At 34.9% G+C, this 15,508-nt stretch overlaps 1 protein-coding gene across 4 annotated transcripts in view; it reads right to left on the reverse strand.

Moving 5' to 3' along the window:
• ATL1 (atlastin GTPase 1) overlaps positions 1-15,508 on the reverse strand; it is a 57,041-nt gene that overhangs the window by 40,345 nt on the left and 1,188 nt on the right. The gene's annotated exons all lie outside the window — the stretch shown is intronic.

The following is a 15,508-nucleotide window of genomic DNA, read 5'->3' on the forward strand; positions in this document are numbered from 1 at the left end:
TCTTGATATACATTTCTCTAAATGCTAATGTGGTGAGCACCTTTTGCTCATTTTTCTACTAAGCTGTTTGTCTTTTTCTTACTGATTTATAGTGTTTCTTTATATATCTAGAATGCTAGTCCAGTCCTTTTTAGTTCTATGTATGGCAAAAATCTTCTAGTTTAGACTTGCCTTTTCCCTTTCCTCACTATTACTGATGAAGATCAATTCTTAATTTTAATGTATTAGATTTTATTAATAATTTATTTTATGATTAGCACTTTGTATGTCATGTTTAAGAACGTATTCCTTACATAAGATATGAAAGACATTCATATATATTCTTCTAGGTTTTAAGTTTTGCTTTTAATTCTTAAGTTCTTTTTTCTTTGCATTATTTTATTTTTTTCTTTCTTTAAATTAAAATTTATTGGGGCGACAATTGTTACTAAAGTTACATAGATTTCAGGTATAAAATTCTGTAATACATTATCTATATCTCACATTGTGTGTTCACCATGCAGAGTCAGTTCTCTAATATCACCACATATTAGACCCCGTTTACCCTCTTCTAGAGCCCCACTCCCCTCTCCCCTCTTACCCTCTGGTGACCCCTAAACTATTATCTATGTCTATGACTTTTTGTTCTTTCAGTTGTTTGTCCTGTACTTTTGTTGTTTTTGGTTTACATACCACATATCAATGAAATCATATGGTTCTCTACACTTGCCTGTCTGACTTATTTCGCTTAGCATTATAATCTCAAGATACATCCATGTTGTCACAAATGTTCCTATTTCATCTTACCACCAAATAGTATTCCATTGTGTATATATACCACAATTTCTTTATCCATTCATCTATAGAAGGACATTTTGGTTTCCATGTCTTGGCCACCATAAATAAAGCTGCAATGAACATTGGAGCACACATGTCTATATGGATAAATGTTTTCAGATTTTTTGGGTAGATACCCAGGAGAGGGATTGCTGGGTCATATGGTAATTCTGTTCTTAATTTTTTGAGGAAACTCCACACTGCCTTCCATAGTGGCTGCACCAGTCTGCATTCCCACCAACAGGGTATGAGGGTTCCTTTTTCTCCACAGCCTCTCCAACACTTGTTACTATTTGTCTTGATGATGATAGCCATTCTAACTGGGGTAAGGTGATAGCTCATTGTGGTTTTTATTTGCATTTCTCTGATGATTAGTGATGTTGAGCATTTTTTCATATGCCTATTTGCCATTTATCCTCTTTAGAGAAATGTCTCTTCAGGTCATCTGCCCATTTTTCCATTGGGTTGCTTGATTTTTCGTTGTTGAGTTATATGAGTTCCTTGTATATTTTGGATATTAGCCCCTTATCGGAGGTGCTGTTTGCAAAAATCTTCTCCCATTCAGTTGGTTGCCTCTTTATTTTGTCGATAGTTTCTTTTGCTGTGCAGAAGCTTTTAAGTTTGACATAGTCCCATTTATTTATTTTAGCTTTTAGTTCCTTTGCCTTTGGAGGCAAATTCATAAAATGCACTTTGAACCCAAGGTCCATAAGTTTAGTACCTATGTTTTCTTCTATGCAGTTTATTGTTTCAAGTCTTATGCTTAAGTCTTTGATCCATTTTGAATTAATTTTGGTACATGGTGACAGATAGCAGTCCAGTTTCATTCTTTTGCATGTGGCTTTCCAATTCTGCCAGCACCATTTATTGAAGAGGCTGTCTTTTCTCCATTGTATGTTTTTTGCTTCTTTGTCAAAAATTATCTGTCCATATTTATGTGGGTTTATTTCTGGGTTCTCAATTCTATTCCATTGGTCTATGTGTCTGTTTTTCTGCCAATACCATGCTGTTTTGATTATTGTTGCCCTGTACTACAAGTTAAAGTCAGGGAGTGTGATACTTCCAGCATTGTTCTGGATTAGGATTGCTTTGGCTATTCGGGGTCTTTTGTGGTTCCATACAAATCTGATAATTTTTGTTCTATTTCTTTAAAAAATTCTATTGGGACTTTGATGGGGATTGCATTAAATCTGTATATTGCTCTGGGTAATATGGCCATTTTAACTATGTTGATTCTTTCAATCCATGATCACCGAATGTCTTTCCATTTCTTTGTGTCTTCTTCAATTTCTTTTTAAAATGTCTTATAGTCTCAGCATATAGGTCTTTCATATCCTTGTTTAAGTTTATTCCTAGGTATTTTATTCTTTTTGTTGCAATTGCAGAAGGAATTTTTTAAATTTCTTTTTCTGGGATTTCATTGTTAGTATATAGGAATGCAATGGACTTTTGTATGTTGATTTTATAGCCGGCAACTTTACTGTATTCGTTTATTGTTTCTAATAACTTTTTGGTGGAGTCCTTAGGGTTTTCTATATATAGCATCATGTCATCTGCAAAGCGTGACAGTTTAGCTTCTTCATTCCCGTTTTGGATGCCTTTTATTTCTTTGTCTTGCCTGATTGGTCTGGCGAGGACTTCCAACACTATTTTGAAAAGCAGAGGTGATAAGGGACAGCCCTGTCGTGTTCCTGAACATAGAGCAAAGGGCTTCAGTTTTTCACCGTTAATTATGATATTAGCTGAGGGTTTGTTATATATGGCCTTTATTATGTTCAGGTATTTTCCTTTTAATACCTATTTTATTAAGTGTTTTAATCATAAATGGATGTTATATCTTGTCAAATGCTTTTTCTGCATCAATTGATATAATCATATAATTTTCGTCCTTTATTTTGTTTATGTGATGTATCACATTGATGGATTTGCATATGTTGAACCATCCTTGTTCCCCTGGGATGAACCCCACTTGGTCGTGATGAATAATCTTTTTAATGTATTGTTGCATTCGATTTGCTGGAATTTTGTTTAGGATTTTAGCGCCTGCATTCATCAGACATACTGGTCTGTAGTTTTCTTTTTTTGTGTTATCCTTACCAGGTTTTGGTATCAGGGTAATGTTGGCCTCACAAAATGAGTTAAGGAGTATTGTCTCTTCTTCAGTTTTTTGGAAGAGTTTGAGAAGGACAGGTATTAGATCCTCTTTGAAGGTTCAGTAGAATTCACGAGTGAGGCCATCTGGTCCAGGATTTTTGCTTTTGGGAAGGTTTCGGATGACTAATTCCATTTCTTTACTGGTGATCGATTTATTTAGATTTTCCAATTCTTTATGATTCAGCCTAGGAAGGCTATATGTTTCCAAGAACTTGTCTGTTTCTTCTAGGTTATTGAATTTGGTGGTATATAGTCCTTCATAGTATTCTTGGATGATCCTTTGTATTTCTGGGGCATCCGTGATAACTTCCCCTCTTTCATTTCTGATTTTGTTTATTAGTGTCTTTTCTCTTTTTATCTTAGTGAGTCCAGCAAAGGGTTTGTCAGTTTTATTAATCTTTTCAAAGAACCAGCTCTTTGTCACATTAATTTTTTCTATTGTCTTTTTGTTCTCTATTTCATTTAGTTCTGCTCTGATTTTTATTATTTCCTTTCTCCTGCTGACCTTGGGTTTCATTTATTCTTCTTTTTCTAGTTCTTTAAGGTGTACCATGAGGTTATTTATTTGGGATTTTTCTTGTTTCTTGATATAGGCCTGTAATGATATAAATTTCCCTCTTAAAACTGCTTTTGCTGCATCCCCAAAATTTTAGTAGGATGTATTTTCATTCTCATTTATTTCTATGTATCTTTGGATCTCTCCTCTTATTTCTTCTTTGACCCGGTCATTCTTTAAAAGCATGTTGTTTAATCTCCACGTATTTGTGGTTTTTCCTGGTTTCTTTTTGCAGTTGATTCCAATTTCAAAGCTTTGTGATCAGAGAATATGCTTGGTATGATTTCAATCTTCTTAAATTTGCTGAGGCTAGTTTTATGTCCTAATATATGGTCTATCCTTGAGAATGTTCCATGTACACTAGAAAAAAATGTATAGTCTGATATTCTAGGATGAAGTGCTCCATAAATGTCAATTATGTCCATTTCATCTACTGTGTCATTTAGGGCTGCTATTTCTTTATTTATTTTCTGTTTGGATGATCTATCCATAGCTGTCAATGATGTATTTAGGTCCCCTGCTATAATTGTGTTTTGGTCCATTTCTCCCTTTAGTTCTGTTAGTAGCTGGTTGGTATATTTCGGTGCTCCCTGATTGGTGGCATAAATATTGATGACTGTTATGTCTTTTTGTTGTATAGTCCCCTTTACCATTATGAAATGTCCATCTTTGTCTCTTGTTACCTTTTTTATCCTGAAGTCTGTTTCATCTGATGTCAGTATGGCTACACCTGATTTTCTCTGGACACCATTTGCTTGCAGTGTCAATTTCCACCTTTTCACTTTGAGTCTACGTTTGTCCTTGTAGCTGAGATGTGTCTCTTGGAGGCAGCATATGGTTGGGTTTAGTTTTTTGATCCAATCTGCTACTCTGTACCTTTTTATTGATGAGTTCAGTCCATTTACATTTAGGGTGATTATTGATATGTGATGATTTCCTATCATTCTGTCTTTAGTTTTCTGGTAAGATTGTGTCACCATTGTTTCTTTGCCTTTCTGTTGTTGTTTATTATTTCTGTGTGGTGGTATTCTATGATTTTTCCCTCTGTTTCTTCTTTTATTACATTACATATTAAAGTTCTGCATTTTTTTGAGTGGTTACCATTAAGTTTATGTAAAAGAAAGTTTGATATTTAGAGTATTCCATTTTCTTCAGCATGCTTACTTTCTCCATTTCCATGTTCCAATCAGGCCTTTAGTCTCCCCCCTTTTATGTTTTGGTTGTCACAAATTATCCCTATTGATGCATTGATGCTGGTGGAATAGCCTCCTTCAGTATTTCTTGTAGTGCAGGTCATGTGTTAGAAAATTCCCTCAGCTTCTGTATATCTGAAAAGGTATTTATTCCTCCTTTATATCTAAAGGATATCTTTGCTGGATATATTATTTTTGGCTCATAATTTCTCTCTTTAAATAGTTTGAATATTTGGTTCCACCTCCTCCTGGCTTGTAGAGTTTCTGCTGAAAAATCTGATGATATTCTAATGGGCTTTCTGTTGTAGATTACCGTCTTCTTTTCCCTGGCTGCCTTGAGGATTCTTTCTTTGTCGTTGATTTTTGACAGTTTCAATACAGTGTGCCTTGGAGAAGGCCTCTTGGGGTTGAGGTAATTAGGTGTTCTATTTACTTCTTGGATTTGAGGATCCAGTTCTTTCCACAAGTTTGGGAAGTTCTCATCAACTATTTGTTTGAATATACTCTCTATTCCTTTCTCTCTTTCTTCTCCTTCTGGTATGCCCATTATTCTTATATTGCTCTTTCTGATGGAGTCAGAAAGTTCTTGTAGAGTTCTTTCATTTCTTTTAAGTCTTGAGTCTCTTTCTTCTTCCATTTGTGTTATTTCCAGATTTTTGTCTCCGATGTCACTGATTCTTTCCTCCATCTGGTCAACTCTACTACCTAAGCTAGCTATTTCACTCTTCATTCCTTTTATTGAGTTCTTAATCTCCAGAAATTCTATTTGGTTCCTTTTTAAAATTTCAATATCTTTGGTAAAATGTTCATTTTGTTCTTTGATTGTGTTTCTGAGTTCATTAAACTGCCTGTCTGTGTTTTCTTGCATCTCGTTGAGTTTTTAAGAACTGCAATCTTGAATTCTCTGTTATTTAAGTCACATATTTCCATATCTTTAAGTTCCTTTTCTGGAGACTTTTCATTTTCTTTCTGAGCTGTCTTGTTGCCTTGGTTATACATGGCAATTAATGATTTATTATTTCTCTTCCTAGACATCTACAGGAGTGGGTTCTGCAACAGGTTGATAGAAAGAGGTCTTTCTTTTGTTTTCCAGTAGGTGTTGGTAGAATGTTTGATTTTCTCTTCGACTACAGCCTTTTACTCTCTCTCACACTGTAATGTTATGTTTTCTCTGCACTATTCCGGCTTCTCACACAATGGGGTTATTCCCTGGAAGGCGGGCTTCTCCTCTGTGAACAGTTTGTCTGTGTCATACGGCGCTGCCTCCGTGAGGGGATGTGGAAAGCTTCTGAAGTTCCAAAGCTCTTCCTGCACCAGATTCAGAGCCTGTGTGTTTCAGCAGCTCTGTTTACTCCTTTAGGTGATTTCAGTAGTGCGCCTCTTAGTCTTGACTGTCTGCTGTGCAGTGAGTCCTTTGTGGAGTTACAGTTGTTCAATTTGTTGTAAATTCCAGGGGAGATCTCAAGAGGCTCACCTCATGCCACCATTTTTATGACGTCACTTCCCAACACTTAAGTTCTTAATCCATCAGGAATTTTATTTGTATAAGCTGTGAGGTAGAAATCAAATTTGATTTTTTTCTATATGTGTAACAAAATTTTCAGACCTCTATTTATCAAAACCCCTTCTTTCCTCAAGTGTTCTACCATATGGTCTTTGTCATAAATAAGAGTTACACACATACACGTACATATTTTATATATATATATGACTTTGTTTCTGGGCTCTCAATTCTGATCCATTCACCAATTTGTCTATAGCAGCACCAATAGTATACTATCGTAATTGAAATAGCTTTATTAAATGTCACTATATATAATATGGCCAGCTTTTCTTATTCTTCTAATTATTATTGATATTGGCTATTTTGACACTTTCCATGTAAATATTAGAATCAATATTAATTGAATTTTTTGAAGTTACATTAAATTATAGATCAATTTGAAAGGAATCAGTACTGTTATGGTACTGTGTTCCAATCCATAAATGTGAGATTATCTCTCCACCTGTATTTACTCTTCAATCCCCTTTAACAAGTTTTTATAATTTGTGAAAGGGAGAGGGGGAGAGAGAGAGAGAGACCACATTCACATAAATTTTATTACAGTATATTGTTACAATTGTTCTATTTTATTATTAGTTATTGTTGTTAATCTCTTACTGTGCTTAATTTATAAATGAAACTTTGTCATAAGTATTTATGCATAGGAAAAACAGCATACATAAGGTTTGATACTATCCACAGTTTCAGGAATTCTGTGGGGATCTTGGAATGTATCCCTGCAGATAAGGGAAGAATAGTCCACCGTATTTTGTTTATCCATTTATCAGCTGACAGGAATTAGTGTTGCTTCCTCTTTGGGCTATAATAAATAATGATATTATGAACATTTATTTGCAAGTTTTTGCAAGAACATATATTTCTATGGCTCTTGGATGGTCAACTGATTTATGACAAAGGTGCTAAGGTAATTCAATTGAGAGAGAACAGCTTCACAACAAAATGATACTAGAACAATCGGATATCTATATGCAAAAAAATAAACCTCAGTATAGTACACCCTATATAAAATATTAACTGAAAACAGATCATAAATATAAAGATAAAACCTAAAACTACAAAATGCTTGAAAGAAAACATAATCTTTATGACCTTGGATTAGGCAATGATTTCTTAGATATGATGCCAAAAGCATGATTCTCTGTCTTAGTCAATTTGGGTTGCTATAACAAAATACTACAGACTAGGTAGCTTATAAACAACAGAAATTTATTTTTCACAGTTCTGGAGGCTGAAAGCCCAAGATCAGGGTGCCAGCATGATCACGTGAGGACCCTCCTTCATGTTTCAGAAGCCTTATTGTATCTTCAAATGGTGGAAGGGAGTAGGCAGCTCTGTGGGGTCTCTTTTATAAGAGACCCATTAATGAGGGCTCTATCCTCATGACCTAAGCACCTTCCAAAGATCCCACTTCCTAATGCCATTACACAGGGCATTAGGATTCCAATATAGGAATTTTGAGAGAACACCAACATTCAGACCATAACATAGTCTATATACAAAAAATGGAATGATAAGGAAATTAAAATGTTACATTGCAAATAAAATCAACTAAACACATAAGAAGACAGTAAGTAATGCAAGAAAAGAGGACCAAAACTGCTGTAAGGCATAAAGAAAACAAATAGCAAAATGGCAAAAGTAAATCCTTCCTTATCAGTAATTAAATTAAATGTAAATGGATTAAACTCTCCAATCAAAAAACAGAGACTGGCAGAATGGATTAAAAAAACATGATCCAACCATAAGCTGTCTACAAGAGATTCATTTTAAATCCAAAACACAAACAGGTTGAAAATGAAAGAATGGAAAATATATTCAATGGATACGGGAACCAAAACAGAACAGGAGTGGCTATTAAATAGACCTTAAATCAAAAAGTTTACAAGAAACAAAGAAGGACATTATATATTAATAAAAGTTTCAGTAAGCAAGAAGATATAACAGTTATAAACATTTATGCACTTAATAGTGGGCCACCAAATTATATGAAGCAAAAGTTGGAAACTTCAGTACCCCACACTCAATAATGGATAGAACAGGGCTGGCCTGGTGGCTCAGGCGGTTGGAGCTCCGTGTTCCTGACACTGAGGGCTGCCAGTTCGATTCCCACATGGGCCAGTGGGCTCTCAACCACAAGGTTGCCAGTTCAATTCCTCGAGTCCTGTAAGGGGTGGTGGGCTCTGCCCCCTGCAACTAAGATTGAACACAGCACCTTGAGCTGAGCTGCCTCCCAGATGGCAAAGTTGGTTGGAGCACGGGCTCTCAACCACAAGGTTGCCAGTTCGATTCCTTGAGTCCCACAAGGGATGGTGGGCTGCACCCCCTGCAACTAGCAATGGCAACTGAACCTGGAGCTGAGCTGCGCCCTCTACAACTAAGACTGAAAGGACAACAACTTGAAGCTGAACAGCACCCTCCACAACTAAGATTGAAAGGACAATAACTTGACTTGGAAAAAGAGTCCTGGGGGTGCACACTGTTCCCCAGTGGAGTCCTGTTCCCCTTCCCCAGTAAAATCTTTAAAAAATAATAACGGATAGAACAACCAGATAGAATATAAGCAAGAAACTAGAGGACTTGAACAACATAATAAATCAACTAGATCTAACAGACATATACAGAACACTCTATCCAACAACAGAGTATACATTCTTCTTAAGTGCACATGGAACATTCTCCAGGATAGACCATATGTTAGGCCAAAAATTAAGTGTCAATAGGTTTTTAAAACATAAATTTAATACAAAATATCTTCTCGAGGTGGCCGGTTAGCTCAGTTGGTTAGAGTGCAGTGCTGGTAGCACCAAGGTTGCCGGTTCGATCCTGCATGGGCCACTGTGCGCTGCGCCATCCTTAAAATAATAATAATAATAGTAATAATAATAATAATAATAATAATAATAAACTTCTCTAACTACAATGGAATAAAGGTAGAAATCAGTAACAGAAATAAAACAGGAAAGTTTACAAATTTATAGAAATTATACGACACACTCATAAACAACCAATGGATTAAAGAAGAAATCACAAGAGAAATTAGGAAATAAAATGCAAATCAAAACTACAATGATATACTTCCTCACATCCATTAGGATGTGTATTATAAAAATAAATAAAACTGGAAAAGAAGTGTTGGTGACAACATAGAGAAATTGCAACCCTTGTGCACTATTACTGAGAACGGAAAATGGTACAGTGACAGTGGAGTACAGTATGGTGGGTCCTCAAAAAATTAAAAATAGAATTACCATATGATTCCGCAATTCTGCTTCTAGGTATATACCCAAAGAATTGAAATCAGGGTCTCAAAGAGATATCTGTACACCTATGTTCATAACATCATTATTCACAATTGCTAAAACATGGAAGTAACACAAGTGTTTATTGACAGATGAATGAATAAGCAAAATGTGGTATATACATACAATGGACTGTTATTCAGCCTTAAAAGGAAGAAGATTCTGACATATGCTACAATATGGATGAACCTTGAGGGCATTATGCTAAGTCAAAGAAGCCAGTCATAAAAAGACAAATACAGTGCTGTATGATTCCACTTATATGAGATCCTTAGAGTAGTCAGTATCACAGAGAGAGAAAGTAGAACAGCAGTTGTCAGAGACTGGGAGAAAGAGGGATTAGGACTTAGTGTTTCATGGATATGTAGAAGTTTTGTAAGATGAAAAGAATTCGGGAGATGGATGGTGGTGATGGCTGTACAATGATATGGATGTACTTAATATTACTGAACTGCACACTTAAAAATGGTTAAGATGGTAAATTTTATGTTATGTGTATTTTACCACAATAAAAAAATGGAAAAAAGGGATGTAAAACTTTAAAACCAAATATTATAGGAAAATATTTCATAACTTTGAGGTAAGGAACGATTTCTTAAAATATAAAAAGTATAAACCATAAAGGAAAATATTAAATTGACTACTTTTAACTTCTGTTTATTAAAATATACCATCAAGAGAGCAAAGTCATATCACAAAGTGGCAAAAGATATATGTAAGACAAATGACCAACAAAGGACTTGTATCAAAATATTTAAGAAGTTGTAAAAAGCAAAAAGAAAAAGATAACCTAATAAAACACTGGCAAAGGGCAAACAAGCACAGATTAGGAAATATGAATGACTAATAAATACATGGAAATATGCTCATACCTCACTAGTAATTAGTAAAATGCAGAGTTAAACCATAATGAGATATCATTTCACACCTATTATATTACTAAGTGTAGGTGAGGATATGAAATAAACAAAATACTTCGTGAAAAAATGCATACTCTAGATTCCATTTATATTAGGTTCTTAAAAATGTAAAACTAAATAGTATACTATATATACTATTTTATATATATCTGCATATTATATATATACATATATATACATATATACATATTTTATATATATATACATATATACATATATATATATTAAAAGTTTTCAGGAAATGAGAAACACCAAATTTATGAAAGTGTTTCTCTTTGGAGAGGGATTAAGGAGAGGTAGCCATTAAAGAGGGGCACACAAACGTGTCAAAGTATTGATAAAATATATTTCTTCAGCTGGGCAGGGGAGATATAGGGGCTCACTACTCTTTTTAAAACTCAACATCTATATTTTACTCATTATTTTGTATACAGGATTTTTTTATAAGATTTTTTTTATGTAAAAGAGGAAGAGCCTTCAAATTTAAAAATATCCCAAATAATGACTTAAAGAAACTAATTTCCCTGATGATCACTTTCCTGATCATCACAGGTTCCACCTACAGTCTAGTCACTGGTTCTAAAGATAATAAAGGCAGCAGGGATTGAAATAGAGCAAAGCGATAATCCAGGAGATATCAAGACAAGGTATAAGCAGATATAAAGTATAAAAAATACATATCTATAGGAAAAATGTGTTTGAAAAACGATGTAGGGAAGGCAAATTAAATTAGAAAATGGGGAGGGAAAGAGTAGGGAAGTATATCTATGACCCATTAGAAATTTTATTTTGCTTCCAGAGGAATAGATATATAGAAAATGAGGCAAGTAAAAAGTAACAAATAGTCTCATTTCATGAATATATCCGATGGGAAAAGAAAGAATACATCCAATGGGAAAAGAAAGATCAGGAGGTAACTATACTATATTTAAGATTATTTTTACATTTTTCCAAGGATATACAAATGGCCAACAGGTACATGAAAAGATGATGCTCAACATCACTAGTCATGAGGGAAATGCAAATTAAACCACAATGAGATACCACCTCACGCCTGTTAAAATGGCCATCATCAAAAAGATATGAGATAACAAGTGCTGGTGTGGATATGGAGAAAAGGGAACCCTGTGCACTGTCAGTGGGAATTTAAATTGGTACAGCCACTACAGAAAACAGTATGGAGGTTCCTCAAAATATAAAAAATAGAACTAGTTAAAAATATGATCCAGCAATTTCACTTCTGGGAATATATCCAAAAGAAATGAAAACACTAACTCAAAAAGATATCTGCACCCCTATGTTCATAGCAGCATTATTTATAATAGTCAAGATATGGAAACAAGTTAACCTAAGTATTTGTTAATAGATGAATGGATAAAGAAGTTGTCATACAGACACACAACACACACACACACAAACACACACACAGGAATATTATTCAGCCATAGAAAACAAGGAAATCCTACCATTTGGGACAACATGGATGGACCGTGAAGGCATTCTGCTAGGTGAAATAAGTCAGACAGAGAAAGACAAATACTGTATAATCTCACCTCTATGTGGAATCTAACCAACCAACAAAACTACCTAATTCATAGAAAAAGAGATCAGATTTGTGGTTACCAGAGGTAAAGGGTGGGAGGAGGAGGGAATTGGAGGAAGGTGGTTAAAAGATACAAACTTCCAGTTATAAGATAAATAAGGACTAGGGATGTGATGTACAACATGATGACTATATTGAACACGTTGTATGCTACATAGCAAAGTTAAGAGAGTAGATCCTAAGAGTCCTCATCACAAGAATAGTGTTTTTTCTTTTCTTCTTATTTTATCTATATGAGATGATGGATGTTAACTAAACCTATGTGGAAATCATCACGATATATGTAAATCAAAGCATCATACTGTATACCTTAAATTTATACAGTGATGTATGTCAATTATTTCTCAACAAAACTAGGAAAAAAGAAAAAATTGTTTTTAATCTTTCATCAAAAAACAAAAAAAGAAACCTAAGAATTAATTTTCAATAAATGCCTTTTCAACAAAGAGACACAATACACTTACTATGAAGTAAGATAGTTTTTTTTTTTTTAAGGGCAGGGAAAGCTAACGTTTTAGCAAATATTAGTTTTCCAAAGCAATATTGCACTGACAGTTTCTGTTACACTGTAGAAAACTCAAATTCCCATGTGGTATCCCAAGTTTTGAAGCAATGTAATTAACAAGAACGAATAAACAAAAAAGGGTACACTTCTGTTTTGTTTCTGGTAGTACTTCAGCTCTCTAAGCCCAACAGTGAAAGACTGCTTTCTGGGCTACTGCTTCTGATATTCATCTGTTCCCTTTATTTTTCACACTAGCACATTCTTTGCCTTCTTTTCTAGTCCCAGGCAATCAATTTTATAGAGCCTTGCTTTATTATACCAGCTGAAGCCTAGATAGTAGGCTTGTTGTGGTACCTTTGGGCACACTATTTTAGTTCCTTGCCTCAGCATACGGACTAGAGAAGCAAACAACCCTAAATTTAAATCCTAGGTCTGTAACTTATAAATTATGGAACCTCTTGCAAGTTACTTAAGCTCTCTGAGTCTCATATTCCTTACATATTAAAATAAGGATAATAATGCCGACCTTTGAAGAATTGACTTTTAAATGCTTGAATTTAGTCTAACTTATAGTTCAGTGTAGATTTTAGGCACAGGTGGTGGGATTCTCAGTCCTACTCACAGACCTGCTTCCCAGTTGTATATCTGGGTATGAGACTCGAATACCACCCCCAACTCTGGGTACCAGCAGAGATGTTTTTCCGCTTTCTAGCTTCCATGATGGTCCTTGTAGGACCTAATAGGTCTTGGACCACTCAGATAATATTAATACTAATACCTGTTATATGGTCTTACAAGGTCTTTATCCGAGTTTTAGGTCTCCTGTACAGATTTTACAAATATTTTTTTTGTCCTTTTCTTGGAAATTACTATATATTTTAATTCTAGATAGTCTACCTTTGCCCTCTGCCCTTTGCTTTCTAACTTGTCTGAAAAATATTTATTTAGGTAGATGATAAGGTTAGTCTTTCACAAGCTATCACTTGAATTTTTTCTCATCAGAGACCTCTGGTTTCTACGAAGGCCTGTCCTCTCTATTCCCCTCAACCATGCCCCATTATCTTATAAAACATTCCATATTCTATAGCACCATGCTATACAAAATAAATTAGACAACAACCCTACATTCTAATCTTAGTCCTCTAACTTACTAAATATGTAGCTTTAGCTAAGTTATTTAACCTACCGAAGACTCAGTTTTTTTCATTTGCAAAATAGGGAACATGTCCTGCTAACTTAAGAGGCTAAAGATCAAAAGCAATAATGCAGGTAAATGTGACTTGAAAACTGTAGTTCATACAATGCAGAAGGTATTATCCATTCAACAAAGAGGCAGTATAGTATAGTGGTAAAAAACAAAAGAATCTAAAGTCAAAAGGCCAGAGTTTGGAATCCCAGCTCTATCATTTACCTTTTAATATGTAAAATGATGACTCTAGTACCTACCACATTGACATTAGCTCAGTGATGTTAACTATTATTGTTATTATTAAATGCCTACTATGTGTTACACATTCTACTAGGTGCTGGTAATAAAATGGAATTAAGACTGACATGGCTAACACTTAACCAACAAACTATCTCCTACTCAATATGCTATATTTCCTAAGTCATTTATGTCATATATACTTTACAGCAAAAAAATAAAATAAAATCTGAGTAGTAAAGCATTTTCATAAAGCATCAAGATAAGATACCACAATTCCACTATTTCTTTACTGTCAAAATTTCCAGTGAACAAACAGTGACTCTAGTATTTCTTTTCCTAATTCATCACTTGAGTTGAAACTCTCTTGATGACTTCTGGTAAACTGTCTGGGATATGTTTCTATCAAATATAAATAATCTAAGATAGTGTTTCTGAAAGTAACATCCAAAGACCACCTGCTTCTCAATTACCTAAACCGTTAATTAAAGGGCAGATTCCTGGACCCCATTTCAGACCTACTGATTCAAAAGCTCTGGCTGGAAGATGTGGGAATCTGCATTCCTAATCAGTTCCCAATGTAATTTTTACCTAAATCCCATTTGAGAACCACATTCCCAAGAGAGAAAAACCCTTCACTACACAAGAAATCTGTAACCAAAGGAAGTACTGAAGGATGATTATCCAAAGTTTCATGAAGGAGAAAAATTTTAATCCTCAGAATAAATTTTCACATACCTATCTTTTAACATGGTAGAGTCAACAAGGCATGGAAATCAAGATCAAAATTGATTTAACATACACATCTTAACTGCTAGCGTTTAAGAAATTATTATTCTAGAGGCCAAGGGGAGAGGTGGCAATGGGACACTATGAAAAATCTTACGCATATTTCGGCAGAAGCAAAGAAAACAGTGTTATTGCAATAGTCATACATACTAAAATGGGGTTTTGGTGATCTCAGAAAATGGCATCACTGTCTCTTAAACTCAGACAACTAAAGCCAGACCTCCCTGCTCCAATTCTCCAGATCTACCGCAAACCTTGGATAAGTTCTCAAATGTAAACCTTTTCTACTGGGAGTTAAATTGGTCCTGTGACCAATCAGAGGCAAGGAGAAATGTGGCCTTTTGATAAAAGTAAATTGAAATAACCAATTAAAATTAAATTTGTACCTCTTGGTCTGATGGACAGTTAGAGATGAGATCCTACTGAGACATGGAAGAGAATCAAGGTGTTCTGAACTCACAGTGGGCGTAAACTTTCCAAATAATAATTCAAAGCTAAGGAAAAATATTTCTCTATCGACCAAGCCACAGTGGCCTGAAACCTGCTCTGGCTCAGAGTAATAAAATGCCCTAAAAGGCTTTAGTTCCTAAGACGGCAGTGAGCTTAGCACTGTGACTGGAAGAACTTGGGAGCCCAAGGCGGAAATAGACGCCCAACCTGCCCATACTAACCGTCCAGAACCA

Source organism: Rhinolophus sinicus, linkage group LG03 (assembly GCF_036562045.2).
Source record: "Rhinolophus sinicus isolate RSC01 linkage group LG03, ASM3656204v1, whole genome shotgun sequence".
In the NCBI taxonomy this organism is placed as follows: domain Eukaryota; kingdom Metazoa; phylum Chordata; class Mammalia; order Chiroptera; family Rhinolophidae; genus Rhinolophus; species Rhinolophus sinicus.